This window comes from Buteo buteo, chromosome 2 (assembly GCF_964188355.1).
Source record: "Buteo buteo chromosome 2, bButBut1.hap1.1, whole genome shotgun sequence".
Lineage (NCBI taxonomy): Eukaryota > Metazoa > Chordata > Aves > Accipitriformes > Accipitridae > Buteo > Buteo buteo.
In genome coordinates, this window is record NC_134172.1 from 37092597 (window position 1) to 37112608 (window position 20012).

General features: G+C 42.1%; 1 protein-coding gene across 3 annotated transcripts in view; it reads right to left on the reverse strand.

Moving 5' to 3' along the window:
• Positions 1-19201, reverse strand: part of OSBPL3 (oxysterol binding protein like 3) — a 96959-nt gene extending 77758 nt beyond the window's left edge. For all 3 annotated transcript variants that reach the window (XM_075050951.1, XM_075050941.1, XM_075050932.1), the window contains exon 1: positions 18988-19201. The gene's annotated coding sequence lies outside the window, so the exon portion shown is untranslated. The remainder of the gene's footprint in view (positions 1-18987) is intronic.
• Between the last annotated feature and the right edge of the window lie 811 nt (positions 19202-20012).

A 20012-nucleotide genomic window follows, 5' to 3' on the forward strand; every position in this document is an offset into this window, starting at 1 on the left:
TTCTTAATACTCCAAATATTAAGGGGGGAAGTTTTTAAAACTAGAGTAAGAAAGAACATTTGACATGTTAGCTTTGATACTTTAGATTAATTTAAGGTTCCTTCATTTGTGCTGTCTCTTAAGACTAGAGACTTAAAATAGCTATTAATATAAAAGCCTAACAACATTTTTAGCCTGTAGGAGCATGCACTGGGCAGACGCAGCTGAAATAACATATTTGAGTGATGAACCAACTCTACAATTTTATTACTCAGATTTTCCCAAACCTATGGCTGCTGTTTTTCCCAGTAACTCAAAAGTTAAGCTGTTCTACATTTACAACTTCCAACTAATCATATGCTAAAAACTTCTCATGGTTAAAGCAACAAAATCACTTTATGATAAGCCTTTGAAAAAGAAATAAAAATACCTAGCTCTGAAAAATAGTGCCTTTAATTCTTTGTGTTACTTGCATGAACAATGTAAGAGAAATAGGAAAAAATAATCTGATATAGGTTAAAGACTATTATATTAGTTATCAGGAGTATATTACATATCACATTGAAATAGTAGGAACCCTAGAGGGACCCCAAAGGAAAGTTACAGATAGAAGGAAATACAACCTAAGCATTCTCCCTCACTAAGCACATTAGGCCATCAGCAGTTCTGTGCTAACTTCTAAAATACATGATGGCCTAAAAAATAGATATAAAAAAAATCACTGTCCCCCAAAAAAGCAAGAAAAATAATGGAGCTTTTCAACACAGCCCACAAGGTCAGACCTTATGCAGCAATTCCACAGGTCAAGGGGCAGGAAAGGGGAGTTGCCATTTCCACCATTTCAATGTCAAAGCCTTTGTTTGGCTAAGTTACCCAAAACAATATCTAAATATTTCCACTGTATTATGCAGCCCCCTGTGTAAGAGTTTGGCATTGTCTCCACCACTGCAGAATTGATGAACTCCATGCCACCCAGTAAAAGACAAATGCAGGGGCCTTAGCTTTGAATGATGTTTCTAAAGGTATCAGAGAAGCCCATCAGGGAGCTGAGGCTTGTGTCAACCACTTAGTCACCCCATAAAGCCAACTGATACGTTTGTTGTTCCACAATCTTTCCACATATTCACACACATAGCAAGTCTTCCTCTTCCCCAAATGAAATTTTCCCCACAATTTGCTGGTCCAAAAAATGGCCTATGTTCCCCAAACCACTGTGCTGCAGTGATCCAGTCTGACCAGTGAGCATATGGATGGCACCCATATTATACTGTTTCTGAATATCTTGCAATATGAGTGCACACTTTCTAAAATCATCTGGGAAATCCAGACCAGCTTAACTGCACTGTTGATCGATTTGTAACTTTTTTTGTGTCTACAAAATAAAAAAGTAATCCACACTTGTACAGACATACTCACAAACATTAGACATCAGAAAAATTCTAGAGCCTGATACAGTAGAATAGAAAGATAAATTGAACAATAAACATATCTCACAGCGGCTGACTACATCTTATGTGAGCATCATAGAGGGGTGCTCATTTAATGCAGAACAGAGAAAACTAATTATTTGGTATCCAAGGAAAAAAGAAAAGAGAATGAACATGCAATAATTGACCTTTTAACAGCTCTACAACAATTTATTAGGCTGTTTTGTACTGTATTAGTCCCAAAGAAGCTACACATTTCTAAGTATTTCTGGAAGGGCCTACCAGGAGTGTAACAAAGACCTAATCTGGCAATTGAGTGTGATTTGGTGTAAATCCGCAGCAAGTAAAACTGGGCCCTTTGAGAAGAACTAGCCAATTCTCTCCCTTCTCAAAGTTAGCCATTTATTTTTGCTGTAACTCCTACGAAAGCCACTCCTACCAAAACTCCACAACTACAGAGTGGAATGAGAGTGGGAAATGAATCCAGTTAATAACTAACCAGGAAAAAAAGCCAGATTTTTAGCCACACTGCTGAACTAGTTCACTGCATGAACATGCTGCCAGCTTATAGCAGATGAAAAGAGCAAATCAGGCAGCTGCAGACAGGAGGGTAGAGGAGAACTACCCCTTTTGGGAGGGATACAGGATTATGCTGGTTTACATTAAAAATGGAACTAGGAAAAAAGCAACAGGGAACAGTAAGAAAGCAAGTGACTTGTCCACAATGACCTGCAACAGACATGCCTTCTAAAAATCAGTTTAATGAATGTGAGCAAAAGCTAACAGTAATTTCAAGTCTGACTGAAACCAAACATTGAAATCTTACAGTTTGCATGATGGATAAGCTAGTTACAAGTGTCATTATATAGTGCTAGCTTTAATTGCTCTGAGCTAAATATAACTTTCAGAATTTAATAGCTCCCCCTCAGCTTTTCTGTCTTGCAAGGAGGGAAAAATATTCCCATCAGAAAGAGCACACAGGCATACACAATTGCATGTTACCAGAGAGAAGCAGAAGTAAACCATTAAGATGATTACGTTAGAGTGTCCAACACTCCTTCAGAACTCCTATTTTCAAGTCATCAATTGCTTTCCTATTCCACCACTCTGGTTCCAGCAGGTATTGGAAGCATGCATACCTGCACTTTTTTTAAACTAAGCAATCTTGTTGCTTTATTATCAGACTGTACTGAATCTTGTTTGTCCCATGTTTCCAGTCAAGTTGCTGCTTTTACAGGCAGGCTACCCTGGTACCCACGTGCTTCTTCCTGTGCCACTTAGGTAGGCACCACAGGGGAGGAAGAGGAAGAGTGAGTCTCCACACACACATGCAGCCTGACTTTTCCCTGCAGCCATTGTATTGGCCTGACATATATGAAGGCGTCCAAAATCTGCTATGGCAGCAGAGATTGCAGCACCCCGATAAAGGCATGAAACAAGTTCTCTCTTCTGCCTTGTTACACCCAATAAGGATTTCAAAATTTTAAGGAAGAGTTCTATGTAGGTTCCCTCTCTGAGCCAATAACTGGTTTCAGGCAGAAAATTTGGCTGACAGCTAGAAATATGTTCTACAGACTCAGCATTTATGTTCACTTTCATTTTAGAGGTCATTATGTAACTGAAGTACCCACAATTTTTCTACAATTCAGGGAGTTAAATTAAAAAAAAAAGCCACTACTGCAATAACAAGTTTTTCCACTTTCCCTCAGGCCATAACTGTAAACTCCCTTCCCCCAAACCATCACCTGGCTTGTGCCCTCTATTTATTTTCTGGTTTCATCCATCCTTTTCTCTCTTCTTTACTGAGCCGAATTCTTAATTTTTAAAAGTTCTGCTCTTCTTTATCCCTGTCTTTGGTGAGTGGGGAAAAGAATAACACAACTTATGGAAAAGAAAGTATTTATCAGACCAGATGAATTACTGAATGCCAAATTAGAGCTGAAGTGATGGGCCAGTGTCGTGGTTTAACCCCAGCCAGCAACTAAGCACCACGCAGCCGCTCACTCACTCCCCCCCATCCAGTGGGATGGGGGAGGAAATTAGGAAAAAGTAGTAAAACTCGGGGGTTGAGATAAGAATGGTTTAATAGAACAGAAAAGAAGAAACTAATAATGATAACACTAATAAAATGACAACAGTAGTAATAAAAGGATTGGAATGTACAAATGATGCGCAGTGCAATTGCTCAGCACCCACCAATCAACACCCCACTAGTCCCCGAGTGTCGATCCCCCACCCCCACTCCCCCCAGTTCCTATACTGGACGTGACATCACATGGTATGAATACCCCTTTGGCCACTTTGGGTCAGCAGCCCTGGCTGTGTCCTGTGCCAACTTCTTGTGCCCCTCCAGCTTTCTCACTGGCTGGGCATGAGAAGCTGAAAAATCCTTGACTTGAGACTAAACACTACTTAGCAACAACTGAAAACATCAGTGTTATTAACATTTTTCACATACTGAACTCAAAACATAGCACCATACCAGCTACTAGGAAGACAATTAACTCTATCCCAGCTGAAACCAGGACAGCCAGCTAAGACTCCAAGTTTGCCTGTGTTAGAGCTGTGCATGCACTGTAGGAGCACCAGCTGGAGGTGTGCCAGGAAGTACCTACTCTACTGAACAAGGCCAAAGGTAGCATGCCACAGCTTTTTCTGTCCCCTGAGCTACCATTTCTGAGGTGCAGACCAGGCTGGATAAAACAGGTTAAAGGAACTATGTCTATTTGTTACTTAAGAGAGATTTTAAAGCGAGCCTCCTGACATGCGTTGTTCTGCATTGGAACATCTGTGCTCTACTGCTAACTGAGCTGCTGCAGAACAGAAAGGCTCCCTACTGTCAGTGCAGGCATAGACAGGCTTCATTCACCCACTTCTGATAAAGCACAAAATCATGATGCTCGTTGCCATTAATATTTTTCCTTCTGAAGTAACAGACCAAAATATGGATAAATAGCATCAAAAATAGGGATGAATACTGGAGGCACTTTGTATACTAGCTCTGTCACTTACAGAAAGCATTTTTATTTCAAAACTGCCAATCATGACAGCCCGAATGCTTTTTAAAAAAAAAAAAAAAACAAACCAAACATACACAACATCACACATCTACTACAGATAAATATACTCTTAATGCTAAGTGTTAGCTGTCATGAATCAGAGCTGAGTGACCTAGAACTCCGCGGGGCTCTTCCTAGTAGAGCTGTTCTGCTCTCAGGCAGCAGCAACCAGATACAGGCAGGGCAGGACAGAGCAGGGCAGCCTGCCAGCTCTGGCTGCACAAGTCTCAAGCATCAAACATCTCACCCTCTCCCCACATTTAAAACTATCACATAAGGTGCAGTAAGTAGGGACATACCACATGCTGCTTTTTAAGAAATTAGTAGAAAAACCCGCACAAGCGGAAGGATAGAAGAACAGTGGAGATCAGCCAAAGCAACTGCAGCATTAGTCTGGGAAAATAAGCACGCAGCTATGGTAGCATTACGTGACTGTCCACTAAATCTGGATCTGGGGATTAGCAGGAGAGAAAAAGATACCAGAAAAAGGTGATTTGTTTTCTTGTCACCAGCAATACTGAAGAGATTTTACTCTCCTCTCCAAAATTAGAACACCTACATAAGTATAACCCCTTCTTTTCCTCTTAGTGCCACATGTATACGCAGAAACCCACCAAAAAAAAAAAAACAACAAAAAACCCCACAAGCGAAACATCATCAGCCTCAGGTCAGGACAGTTGAGGCCTAAACATTCACAAAACTTTCATGGAAACATTAATTAAAAAGCAATTATGTTAAAACAACAAGATTCAGCAGAGTAAATATATACCAACCTCCAGGATCCACCAGAATAAATACCTACCATCCTGCAAAAGCTGCAAGCTAGTCACAGTAAGGTTATTCAGATACTTTTTCCCCGCAGACAAAAAGAAATAGATATGGCCGGTTATGCTGCCTACAAATTCTGGAATCTATTTATTTACCAGATGCTTTTCTCTACATCTGGTCACCTACAAAAATTGCCTCAGCTGTAGCAATAGCTGCTGAAAAACTCTGGCAACAGCTACTACTGTATCTGTGACTTCATGGGGAAAGAAAGTTATATATAAATATTTTCAGTTAAATATATTCACTTAAATGCAACTTGAGGTTTTTTTAACGTTTACATATATATATAAAGTCAGTCACATTTAAGTGAATGCTTTCACAGTCTCATCAAATGATTCATGTATGTCAGCCCTTCCCCTTCCTCCTTGCACTTGTATTTCCCTGTATGTATTTCCCTGCTGATCTGAAGCTATATTCTTTCTGAGTGTTGAAGGTTTCTCAAGTTACAATTACAGAACAGAATGGGGGCGGGGCAAAAGGGAGGAGAGCAGGAAATCTAAAGATTATTTCTATGGCAGGACTTCAAACAACTGATCCAGCTATATCTCAAGGGATTTGATAGAGGCATTAAAATAACGAGGAGGGAGAAAGATGAGAGAAAGATGGGTGAAACACTGGAGTATTCAGAGTCACTCAGCAGCTGATGGACTCTCATTCATGAGACAATGACACTGAGCCTCTAGGACAAGGTGACACACCCAAGAAGGGATTTACAAATGAAAGTGAGAAGTGAAAGTTGTTGGGCACCCATGCAATCTCTGCATCTAACCTCACTGTACTATAGCAAAAGAAAAATGAGGATGTAGCCAAGAAGGACTCTTACCTCTGTTTGATAAAGGACCAAAAGCCCTAACACAGATTAGAACAGGGGTCAGGCAGACAAGTAGTCTGCCCTGGTAAACAAGTATGACCAGATAAAACATTCTGAAGTACTTGTGTACTTAAGAGAGGCCTATACTACAAAAGTGATGAACTTGAATTCAATACAGGCTAGATATCATGGGGACAACAGAGCCTTACTGGCTACAACATATACTGAAATGTATACACTATTCAGAAAAGCCAGTAGCGGTAGGGGCAGTACCTATCTACACCACTTAAAACTGTGACAGAATTAGAAAAAAAAAAATCAACCACACACACCGCACTGCAAAAGAATGAACAGAATCCAACTGCATCCAAAAAAAGCACTTTAAGAAACAGACAGCCCTGCTCAGAGTGCTGAGAGTCTGCAGTAGATTCCAAGAAACCAGCGTTGGTACAGATTTTATTTTATGAGAATGAAAAACACCACAGTGAATTGGGCATTACAGGAGATTCATTTTTCTGACTCAAGTGAGCAATAAGCAAAATGAACTAGTTTAAGTAGTCTGGTAGACTGAAGAATTCAGACTCTCTAAGTTGAAAATGCTAGCCTGCTGCTTAATTAAATGTGCAGAAACAAATCTGGGAATGCTGCATGGGATGCGGTGTGCAGTAAACAACCTGCAAGATGAAAGAGGTCTAACTAGATAAATAGCTTCCCCACCCCTCCCAAAAAGGCAAGAAAGGAATTAAAGAAGTTGCACCTCATATGTTAAAGTACAGGAATAAAGTTAAAACTTTAAAAAAATTTATTTAAAACATAAAAAACAGATTTCTTCAACAACACATCGAAACTAAGTGAAGAAGTAACCTGGCACTGAAAATTTCTTAGTAAAGAAACAAAGGGAGGATGTCTACTATGAAACAGGCCTGGAAACTATCACAACCAGCATGGAGTCAAAAGTAACAGCTTCCTGAGCATGAGTTGAGGAAACCAGATAATACTGCTACAGATTTCTGCAAGAAAATGCAGATTACATTGTACATATAGTTGCAAATAAAACTTTCATGCATTTTCAGGTTATTGTGCCTACTTCACCTCTAGCCAATATAGAAATTTAAAACCGTAACGTATACTTTTCAAGACAACAAAAAACCCCAATGGGAGATATTCTACAACGGCAGGAGAGCAAACAGAATACCTGTCTTTAGAGTTGGAGGTAAGGGGAGAAAAGGGAAAAGAAAACAGCCCTGCTACAATCAATAGCATGCAAGATTTCAGATTAAGTCAAAGAGTCAGAAGGAAATACCAAAGTCAATGGCAACAGATTAACTATTCAATAAAAATTTTAAAAAGATAAGGGAAATCTGTAGATCTCATCTGGACCTGACAACAGCTGCTTAAAAAAAATTAATAAAGCCATCAATGATCTTATTTAGTAGAAGAATTGCAAAGTGATTAAGTAACTTTTTTTAAATCGTTTTCTGTGGCCAGTATCAGGCTGGACATGGATCACCAGAACAGGTTGCCAAGAATTATCTTGGGGCTAGTTTTATTTAACAGTCCTACTAATGGCAAGGGAATTGAGGTGTCTAATAAAAATTACTGCCAACAAAAAGTGTTGAGGCACCTCTGATGCACCAAACAACTAGAACACCAGGTGAGAGGAACCACATGAATGGAAGTGGTGACAGGGAATGTAGTTCATCAGTCCTGAAGGCAAGGTCAGGACCAAAGGAGTAAGGCAATCAGAAGTTCTGCTATGACAGCTAGAAGTGACCAAGGAGGGGAAGGTACTCATATAAGCTGATTACACATTCACTCCATCACCAGTTTGATGAAGGTCTGAAAAGAGAAAAAAAGCTGTCCTTTAACATAAAAATAAGGCATTTCCTACAGAGGCTTATAGGGAAACATTAAAAAAAGTCATTGCACAAGGCACTGCCAGCATCTATTCTGGTCAGGAAACAAAAAAGAGCACCTAAGACATGCCTGAGATCACTCTGCACTTATGCAAGGAAGATTGACAGCAGAATATTGTCCTGAAGTGAATACCATGAGCATACCTAGTCAGCCACATCACAAGATTCTCTGCATCTTTTCAAGTCTAAATGCAAGTCTTCTAGACTGACTGGGGGGAAGGGAGAGTCTCCCCCACGTGAACAGAGTAAGAAGTTAACCAGTTTACAAAGGCTCAGAGGGAACGCAGATGCTCTTATAAACACAGAGAAAATACCAGTTTTAGCCAGGTGTACAAACTGGTCACGGATACATTTGGTCAGAATCCTGGAATAAAGTTTTAGTCAAAGCAGGGAAGTTTTGAAATAATAGTTAATAGGACACCTAGGGACAAAGCTCTGAGTATTTTAAGATGATGCTTGGTCACTTTACAAAAGGGAATTGTATTGACTGCAACCAATATTGAACACTGAGTATCCAGGAACTCTCTCCGAGAGTGTTCCTGTGATGTGTCAGTGCAGCCACTTTCAGCAAGGAAGTCTTTGTATACCACTTACCAACATTACTACTGCTGATTTAACCTGGGCTGTAAACTGGCCTTCCTTTAATACTCTGAAGTTTCCATTAATAAAAATAAATTACTGCAGCCTTACTCACTTACATGTATTTCTTCTGTGAACAAAGGTTTGATGGTTTGTTTTTTAAGGAATACAAAGAAGTGGCAGAGCAAGGAAACTGTACTTTTTGGAATCTATGTTTAGGCTACCAGGCATATGTAGCTTCCACTACATCAATTCTGACAATGAAATTTGTTGATATTTTCTTCTTGATTTGATGTCAGTACTTTGCATGCCTATGCCTTTGCGAAGATGCTGACTGCAGTTTCCAGAGTTCTGGGACTCAGATAAACAGAAACAAACGTTTCAGAATCTCAGTGCAGGGAGCAATTAGGGGGATCAGAACAGTTTTCTTCAGTTCCCTTCTTCAACAAAGCCAATCCAAGCACAAGTCAAGCCAATCTATGCCTTGTGATTTTTGTTTGCACTCCTCCTACATTCCACAAAACATTCTTGCATGAAAACGTTTCAGTGGCATCCACAGTCTGGGCAAAACAGTTTCATAAGATGATTCACCTGGATTTACTTAGAACACCCCCGTTATTTTCAAGGGCCAAAAAGAACGACAGGGAAGTAAAAAAAGCAGTTTGGTCAACAAGAATAACAAGTGAGAATTAAAGTTATGTACACTAGTAAAAAAATCTGTTTTCCCACCCTTCATCCCTAGTTCCCTTAGCAAATACCACCCTTCCTCTCAGCTGTAAGTGCATTAGGTTAGGCTAATATAGAAGATATGATTTTATCGATAAAGTAATGCACAACAGATGCACAGCCTACACCTCCTTTCTTAAGTAACCCATCACAAGGTGGAGCAAGTGGCAATGCACTTGCGGACTGTTAAGCAATAATATTAAGAATGAAAATCCCTCAAGACTTCAAGTTCACAAAATGTGAGTGCTGGGAGACAGGCAAGTGTGGGAAGGGCATTACATCTTCCTAATATTCAAGGGACAAACTTTTTTTTTTTTAGAACATAAAATTCACTTAACAGCAAGCAAAGACAATCCTTTTGCAGAAGGGCTCTGCACACTGAACTACTATTTAATAGTTTAATTTGGGAAAACCAGAAGCAAACAACTCATCCTGCACTGAATAGAGGGTGTATTTATGCTAACCATGCATTCTAGTCATATTGAAGTAAATAATGCAAGCTCATTTGGCAAGGAATATTTGGTAGTTCAATGTGAACTGTCATTCAGTCTGGATTATCAAGACTGAAATGGCATCCACAGTTAGGAAAATGTGGATGTTTTCAAATGCTGAGCTATGCCTCAGGAACCAAGATTTCCTAAGCCTCTTCAAGTAGGAAGCAGTCACCACCACAGCAAGCCCCACAAACATTTCCTAAAGTGAGAACACTCAGTCACTTGATGATACCAAGATACAGCCACCATTCTACCACGGAATTACTATGAAATTAAGGAAGTCACTTGTTTAAGAATAAAGAGATGGCTGACAATACAGCTAGAAATAAATGGGAAGTTGCATCTTCCCTACTCAGCTCAAACTAATCAACTAGGACTAAAAGCAGATTATTAAAGCCTGCCTGATGAAAACAATGACCTTGTATGCATTTAAAAATATTCAATGGTGTCCCATTACTTGAAATTTGATCTTTTAAAAATGTAAATTTATCACCAGTAAGGGATCTTCAGTACATCAGCAACTGCATGCAGACAACATGGCAGAAGAAAGTGACCTTGTGTACTTAAGTGTTCCTGCAATAAAGGAAAAAAAAAAACCCAAACCAACTTTACAACTCACCCTTATCAAATACTCCATTTTGTGAAAACCTGACAATACTTTTTTTTTTCTTTTAGACAAAAAACAAGTAAACAAACAATAAGTCTCATCTGCCAAAGTGACATCCTGGCAATGACTCTGCTGTTAATTTTCAAGTGGAAGTGTTGATCCTGCTGAACTTCAAATAGTAGAGTACAATATAGTATTATACAGAGGAAAATAAGCTGTGAAATGAAGAAGGCGGGGGGGGGGGGGGGGGGAGAAAAGCCTATGATTCAGCTATCCTGTGGAAAATTCTAACATCTTATCTCCGAATCTGAAATGAAATTCTATATTTATTCAGTGAATTGAATGAAAAACCATGACTGTAGCAGTGCATTTTTATTCTTATTCTAATAAACAGGATGTTAAAAAGCTTGTTTCAACAAAACAAAGTGGACATCAGCTAAAAGACAAAAACTTTGTTTATTCACCATCACCAAGCAGTTCCCTACCTCAATAAGTTCTGCTTTCTCAACAATTTGAGATTCTCTAAGCACTGGGAGATATTTAGTGAGAGAGCCTTAGTTTTACAAGGTTTAGAAGGTTATCATACTACTGAGTGCTTCTGGTTTTAATGCCTTGCAGATCAGATAAGTGGATTTGAAGGACAGTAACAAATCTGCAAATGAACTTAATGATACCACTTTTTTTTTTAAGCAACAGGAAAGAATAAATGGGTTTTATCCTTCCTGAATTTCAGCAGCTGTGGCAGTAGCATAAGAGCTTTGAATTGTTACTTCCTAGCTAGGTCACTCAGTAAAAAAACCCCAAACAATCATCAGTACCATTCAATTAAGAAAAACAACAATCAATCACAATACTTTGGCTCAATATTTTGCTCAACACCAAAACTTTAGATTTCATTTCCCTTTAGATCTGTTCTTTGGATGGAACGTTAAGAATAACATGGCAAAATAGCCCCTTATACCCAGTCCAGTCATCTAAACCTAGCTGGGTGCCCGCTCAGCCTAGCAGTGCTACAGATACCACAGTGGTAGACAAATGAGGATCCCTGATACATCTTAGCTATCCATCATTTTATTCAGTAATATTTGTTGATGTAGTAAGGGTACACCTACTGAAACAACTTCTTAAAAAACAGTAGCTTTCTTGCCAAGACATGACAAAGTCCTGTAGACCAACACTTAAATTCTTTTCCTTCCATTGTTCGACCTTAATCAGAACACAAACAAGAAATATCAATTCTTCTTTCCCAACATGGTTGTTACTAGAGTTCAATAACAGGACTAGATTTAGCCTAGATTCTCCTTCCTTTCTTCATACACAATTTTTTTTGTTATCTGACCTTACTATCAACAAATTAGCAAACCCCATTAGTTCTAGTTCTCTTCTATTTCTAGAAGTCAAATTCTGTCAGACAGACACCACCAATTCTCCCTACAAAGCCTATTCCAACAATGGTTGCACCCTGCTGTATGAAAGATGACCTGTATCCCAACCACAGGGTTGCTTATTGACTCAGTTAAGGCCCAGGCAAGACTGGAAAAGAACACTAGTACTCCGACCGGCTTTTCCAAAATCATTTCTCAATCTAACAGAGTTTGAAGAGAAGAGCTGCACTACACTAAACTTCAAAATACACTAGTAGAATTATCACGGAGTGGTTGAGGTTGGAAGGGACCTCTGCAGGTCATCTGGTCCAACCTCCCGCTCAAGCAGGGTCACCTAGAAGAGGCTGCCCAGGACCATGTCCAGACAGCTTTTTAATATCTCCAAGGAGGGAGGCTCCACATCATCTCCATGCAACTTGTGCCAGTGCTCAGTCACACTCACAGTGAAAAAAAATACTTCCTGATGTTCAGAGGGAACCTCCTGTGTTTCAGTGCCCAGTGCCTCTGGTCCTGCCCTGTTACATATCTTAACAAACCATTATCAGGATGTTATCTTTTAAGGAAACTAAACATGGCTGTTCTGAGCAATTCAACTAACCCTATTTAACAGTAACAGCAAGTAAGACGCAGTTCTGAGAAGTTTCCAGGACATGACAGCAACAGGGTAGACCACAGAGCCTTATTAATCACTCTTACTCACTAGCAAAAAAAAAAGTTAAGGAGAAATCTTATCTTCAGAAATAGTCTTAATAACACCTTTTGCTTATTATTTTTTGTTTCTTTGTTCCATTATTGCTTATTTAAAAAGCAAAGACCTGCCATTTTTTAGCAATAATACCAGCTCCAAATAGCCTGATGAATGCTAGGTGGCCTGCATCTTTTGAGGTGGTGAAATCATTGCTAACAAAATGGACTAGCAAGTTCTTAGAACATCTGCTACCTGAACGGCTGCATAGTTCCCAAGAATTGAGAGGTCATGTGCCACTGAGCTGCACAGACAGATACATCCAATTGTGGGGGGAGGGAAACTACCCACAGTTACCAAATTGTAGAAAGGTATCTCTCAGCAAGCACCAGCCTGCCTACCTTTGGTGAGCTGCAATGTATCAGGGAGTGAACCTGAGAAAGCCACCACAAACTCCTACCACAGTCATCTTAAACTAGCAAAGACTCAGTAGCCCACATCCTTTGGAGATAGCTTCATCAGCTCCCCAGTATGCAAACAGTAATCACTAGGATGTCTTTGGGATCCCCATTGCTACTGATTATTTACTTTATTTTGAAGTGCTCAAGCAGTACCACATAAGATAAAAAAAAGAAACAGCTAGTGTCTGTTAAAGGTATACGAGACAGTCATTGACTGAATCACATGCATAGCAAAACTTCCTTCCTCCTCCTCCCCACATTATAAGTTGCACTTAAATTCACAGTTTATGCTGTCAAAGCTTTCTCTAGGGGATCTCAACACTTATATTGGTCACAAGCAAGGGATATAGAAAGAAATGATAGAACCATTCACTCTCCTTCAGAATACAGTATTTTATAAGACTATTAACAAGCTTCTTTTCTAGCAATACAGTTGCAACCGGCAATGTCCCAGGTGCCAGTATGAGCAAGACGTGTTCTGCATCAGGTTCAAAGGAGACGCTGCTATTACGTCTCGCAGCCTGAGGCAGCGGCAGAACCCTTTTGACAATAAAACTTATCAAGGATGGTTTCAATGCCATATGTTGCCACTGCAGACAGGACAGCAAAAGTTATGTAAAAATAAGAATTGTACATTTCACTTGGGAAACAGAGTATGAAGAAACTCTCTTTATCCCTCCTCAGAGCTATTTTTCTAGACACACTGACAAAGCAATTATCTTGCAGAAGAGGGAGACACTGCAACAAATTTTTTTTTTATGTGAGTGGTTGGCGAGATGGAAGAAAGTAGTGCCAAAGACCTATATCCTCCTCTGTTCATGTGAAAACTTGAAGGGCAGGACTTAACCTTCTGTAACAAGCAGAATTAACAATGACACAGATGGGCTTGTGCCCTGAGAAGGATAAAGTCTCCTGCGCACATGCTTCTGTTGGTGACTGACAAGCTGTTCAGAAATTGTTTCTTCTATGGTTTCAGCTACTCTCTGGGCAGAGAGAAGTAAACATTTAAGGCAAATGGAGTATACCCACACAGTTGTTCTTTATTGGAACTATTGAGACCAAGAGCTTCACTCATTTTCACCAGCAACTATATGAAAATGGAACAGACTAAAATCAGAACAGTAACAATGCATATGCTGCGACTATGAAAAGCCTCCAGAATCACAAGAAAAAGTGGCTTAAGTCAGATCAGAGTCCCCTGAAAGGGACCTAAGTGATCACCAGAACAGATAAGAGATGTCACTTGTGATAACAGACCCTTTACAGTAACATCACGAGCAGCAATAACAGAATTGGCAGAAATTAAGATGAGAGAAGAGTACGACTACATTCAGCTAGTGAAACATTTCAGAATTCTACCCTAAAAACATTAATCAGAGGATATACCGAATGGCCAGAAAGCCCAATGGTTTAGGGTTTTTTAATGGAAACAAAAAGTCATTACTGAAATCCAACAGGAATCATTACATTAAACACAATAGTTATAAACACTGGTACAAACAAGGATTTGTTTCTCACCTTTGCTATTTTGTATTGTTACCATCTTCACTCTAAGAACAGCAGTTAAATACAAGTGTGCTGCATGACAACCGCAGCACCACATACTACCATGTTTTTGCTGTGACGGTTTTTTAGGTTTCAGCTCAACCAACATGCAGGCAGAATCTGAAAAGATCACTTAAAGTTGCTATTATGGAAAGGTGAATCAAAAGAAAAGTCTCCTTAATTCCCAGCTCATGCATTACATTGGAAAGCAGAAGAAAGGGAGATTTATTTGGCACTTATGTTAACATAGGTGTGCAAAGAAAAAATCCAGAAGGAAATAATTAAGTATTGACATGGCAGCAGCTGTGTTTGCCAACCTAAATATGATTTACCCATCAACACCCCACAACTTAAAGACTAAAGAGGGAATCTTCAGTTCAAGTACTTGTACTTGAACAACTGGACATGAAAGTGAGAAATCTAGAAACACAGATATATACATACACACCTCTTGGGCAGACAAAGAATGCAAAGCTTGGCTAATATGCTATTCAATGACTTCAAAGGATGGATTTTTCAAATTCGGTCTAAACTGTTTCAAAATTGAAAAGCAACACACAGAGGCATATAAAGAATCATATCTGCAGACTTCTTTCTGTCACTTACCAGATGCTATTAGGCACCCACTATCTTTATGTCAGGCTGTCTTAGAGACAGATATACAATTAGTAAGTTTAGAGATCTCTCTAAGAGCTAGGAACTTGTAGCAATTCTCAATGCACTTCTCCAGCTCAGGGCTTAGAGGTCAGTGAAAATCAGTTCTTGCTCTTATTCCTCCCTCCTGTTGCACATAGCAGGGTTTCCTGTCAAGTCATGCTTATCAGTACTTATTTTCCATAGAAAAAGAGTCAAGAGCCACATCTAGAATAGCCTTCATCCAAAGACTGTGAATCATTAGCAAAAAGGCATTGCAAAAATCACTTAGCGCCCTCCACATCAAAAGCTGCTTGACTCCATTTCTTTACTTTCGTGGTTAGCATCACCAAGCACCCAGACACTGAAATAGGATTAAGCACTGCCATGCTTAGTGCTACACACTAACACGTGACTTCCACCCCAAGGAGCCTGCACTGAGTCAGTGCTGCTCTGACACACCAGACAGGCAGGACAGTAGAGGCTGAGCTGCACTGGGCTGAACTGACTGAATGCATTTCTTGGTCTCAGCTAACCACTTCTTAGAGCGCTCACTGCTTTTACTAACAAGGCAGGTAGCAGAATTGCCATTGAATTCATATTTAAAAACCCAAAACTCTGATCATTTAACAATTATCTCAATTGGGACACCTGAATACAGAAAATCAGAAAGAATTTGTGTAAGTTTTCTGTTTTCTTCCTCCACTGAGGCTGTCCTCAGCTTTTTTTTTTTTAAAGGTTTCAAGCAATTTGCAACAATGTGCCATGAGTTTCATGTTGACAGAGCTCCAAACCCACTACTCCAACACTGTGTTAATTCATGTCATAACTTCATATGTAATAGAATCTGCTATTTCTGAACACATGCACTACATGAAAGTCACAAACAGCTTCAAGAACTTTGCATGAGCAACAAGCTAAAACAGATTGAAAGCATGAGGAGCTAGAGATAGCCTGCCTCCCAGGATCAGACCCACAGCTATACTTTTTCTTAGCTATTATGTTTCCAAGTTTACCTAGATTGCCATATTCATTAGCATCAACACCCACATCACTCAGCCTTGAAGGCAGACAGCAAACCTGCTCTAAGGTAATTAGAAATTAACATCAAGGAGATATATTTTATGTCAGCAGAATAAGGACAAGTACCCACAACCAGACAGAACATTACATACACAGAAGCTCCTTGTCCTTCAGACAAACGAGGAACTAAAGCAATGAAACATGTATTTCAAGGCACAGTATTCAAGGATTCATGTACTTGTATCACAAATGACCACTGCAGGAGACTTAAAACAATGTCTGTCCCCCAAAGTATACTGCTTGAGCACAACCACAAATGCAGAAGACCAACGTGAAAATCCAGTATCTCAAAGAGCAGAGCTGGGTAAATTTGGTAACAGAAACACATTAGTCCCAGTGTGAAGAGTTGTTTGTCAGATCTCACAGTATCTGCATCCTATTAACAGAAACTTGATACAGGAAAGGGCAATTAGATTCTCCTAGAAGTTTCTTTGGCTTCCTTAGCAGTAGTGTATCACAGTATCCCCTAGCCTTTACCAGCAAAACTTTACATCTTTGGCGAGTCAAATCTTAACAAGATTGAAATAAACTGAGAAATTTCTACTGACTTCAATGAGATCAAAATATGCTGATATAAATACTATGCTGCTTCTGACGTATAAAAGTACCCCATGACTGCACAGTCCAATACTCATTCTGCTGCCTTGTTCATTACTGCATTTTTTTTTGAAATGCACATTAAAGCAAATCAAATTTAAGTCTAAAATATATTAGCTACAAAATGAGAAAAGCCTTCCTGTTGAAAACGTAGCTCATATATAAATTGCTAACAGCACTGTTTGTAGCAACTGAAAACTCAGCTTTACAGTTAGAAACCATAAGATCCCAGACTGCCAGAATAATGCCCTATTCCACTCTACTTTCTACACAGCATGTAACAAAACCTACGGAATGCAACAAATGAAGGAAAGCTTATTAGACTGACATACATCTATTTATAATGGATGCAGTTTGAACTAGACCCAATTCTGTACAATGACATACACACAGCTATCAAAAAAAAAAACAAATAAGGTTTTGTATAAAATTCAGTATACTTACATTTGCAAAAGTGAATGAGCCAGCTACACATGCAGCATCGCAATAAGCAGACTCTAGCTGAGCCTCACCATGACTTCCTGTCCCTGGTGAACATGCTGGTAATTTCAGCCCAACCACAACTGTTCAGCACACGCACACACATCCACACTCACACACAGAGAGCACCTCCAATCCCTAAAACTCCCCTCCCACCTTTCCTGCACGCAAAGCCAGATATTATACAAAATGGTAAGAGAGGACATAAATGAGCCTAACAGTGTGCGGGGAGGGGGATATCAGAGTAAAGGAAAAGAGAATAAAGAATTGTGAATGCTATTGCTTTGTAGACAGACTAGGAGCCACAGTGGAAAATATTTAGCTTAATCTATTGGGAGTACAGACTAGGGCGTATTACTTAAGGTTTTCTTTTTAAACTTTTCCAACAATAAAAAACAAAGCTCATGGAAATTAAAACTGTTGTTACTCATGACTTTACTGAAAACATCCACGAAAACACTTGCTTTAAATACCCAAACCGGACTTACAAGCTCTGCTGAAATTATGTAGAGTGAAACATCCTGAACTCTATAATTAATCAATGAAAGTCAAGGGATAAAGCAACAACCAACTGTTCCCTGTGTCCTTTCTCAAGAAAGGGGAGAAGGAAAAACACTTACCATCATTAGAGGCCTAGGACAAAAATGTAAGGCAGACAAATTACCTTACAAGGAAGGAGTGAATTTATTAAATGCCCTTTCTCTAGCCATTCTAGATAACCTCCTAGTAAAAATAAATCAGCCAGTGTCAGTGAAGAGTACTTCACTATCAGTGAACTGTACCAAACACTTTTAAAGTAATAGAGTATTTAAATGCTCATATTGCCTAATTCATCCTCAAATGGAAATTAAAACAACCTGGAAAGTGAAGTGGCTGGATTTAATTAACCTATTTTCTTGACGATGTGGGCAAGAAGAAAAAAAAATAATAACGGTGGCATTTTTTATTTTACACGACCACAGATTTAGACAAGAGTGACAGCTTTGCAAACATGCCCGAGACTTCTGAAGTTACTTTTAACAGCCAGCCGGCTGCCAACTCGATTCCCCAGAGCACGCAGCAAGCGGGGAGACCTATCCCTGCCCACCCTCGGGGAAAGCCACCTCTCCGCCCGGGAGGTTGTGCCTGGGGAGCGGCTGCCCGGCGTATCACGGTTTATCTGGAACTCACTCCGTCTCGGCGCGCACCGGGAGTTAAATGATGAGCAGCCCTCAGCACCACCCTCCCGAAGCAGGGGAAGGCGTTTTAAGTTCGCTGCCGCTCCGGAACAGACCGCCCGCTCCGGGGCTGTAGCGGCGCGGCCGGGGACCCCGACGGCCGCAGGAGGGGACCGGAGGCGGGCTCGGCGGGGCAGGCGGGAGGCGCCGGGGCTAAGGCGCTGCGACAGCTGCAGCCGCCCGCCCGCGCCCCGGCCAGCAGCCCTCGGGGTTCTCGCTGCGAGCCGGGTGAGAAAGGTGCTTTTTATGTGGTAAAGCCCCACTTTTCTCGCCTGCTGAGTTCGCCGGCGGCCACCCCCACCTCCGGCCCGCCCCGCGGACTACCGGCACGCCGCGGCGCTTCAGCGAGGGGGGCCGCAACCACCACCCGCCCACCCGGGCACTACGCCTCGCCTCGCCGCGCCGCCCTCCCCCCGTCTACTACAGCGCGGTGGGGAAGCGGCCCCGTGGCCGCCAGCCCCGCCCGGACACCCACCTGAGCTCCTCACCTGCCGCCGGCCGAGCTACCGCTCGCCGGGCGCCCCCGCCATGGCCCCCGGGCAGCGGCGCCCCGCAGCCAGCAAGAAGGAGGGAGGAAGGAGTCGGGCGGGAGCGACAAGCGCAACCATAAAGAGCCGCTCTACCTGCGCCGGTCCCGGCGGGGAGGGCGGGGGCGCGCGGAGCAACACCTCCGCTCGCTTCGGCTTCTGGGGAACATCCAGGAGAGGGACCGGGGGCGGGACGGTCGCGCTCGATTGGCAGCCGCCCTGACCAACGGGAAGCGCCCGTTCACCCTCCCTCCCCCGCCGCCCCGTGCTAAGGAGGCGTTATTCCCGCCCGCCCTCCTCGGCCGTTGGGGTGAGGGAAGGGGGTGTTTCCGTGACGTCACGGGCGGCGCCCGGCGGACAGGTGGGGGAGCGGTCCCTGAGGGGACGCGGGGACAGGAGCCCCGGGCTAAGCCGGGGCTGAGCCCGCCAGCCGGCCTTAAGCAGCTGGGACAGGACAGGACAGGGCAGGGCACGCGGTGCCGCGGGCGGGGCGAGGCGCGGAGCTGGTCCCGCACCGGCCTTGCGGGAGCCGGGGGCGCCATGGCTGCCTCAGCCGCCCCGTCCCGGGGGAGCGGCTTCCCGCGCCCTCGCAGGGACGGGCGGGCGGGCGCCGGCAGGGAGAGCTCGTCCGGGGGTCGCCGCACCCACAACGGCTAGAGGGGGCCAACGGCCGGGGAGCGCGCCCCGCGCCCGGCCTCGCCCGCCGCCTCGGGACGGGCTTCCTCCGGGGGGAGAGAAACACCCCTGCCCGCCCCCCTCCGCCTCCCCCCGCCCCGCACCGGCGTCCTAAAATTAGCGTGTTCCTCTGGGTCCTATTTAAACAGAAACAACCTGAATGACTAACTAGATCCAAGCCGTTAGAAGCGCTCTGGACTGCTTCCCCGAACCGTTTAATGTGGGCGCGAAGCCTTTCCAAAATTATTACTGCTTCCGAGGACGTAGACGGGATGTGACCTGGCACACAATTCACACA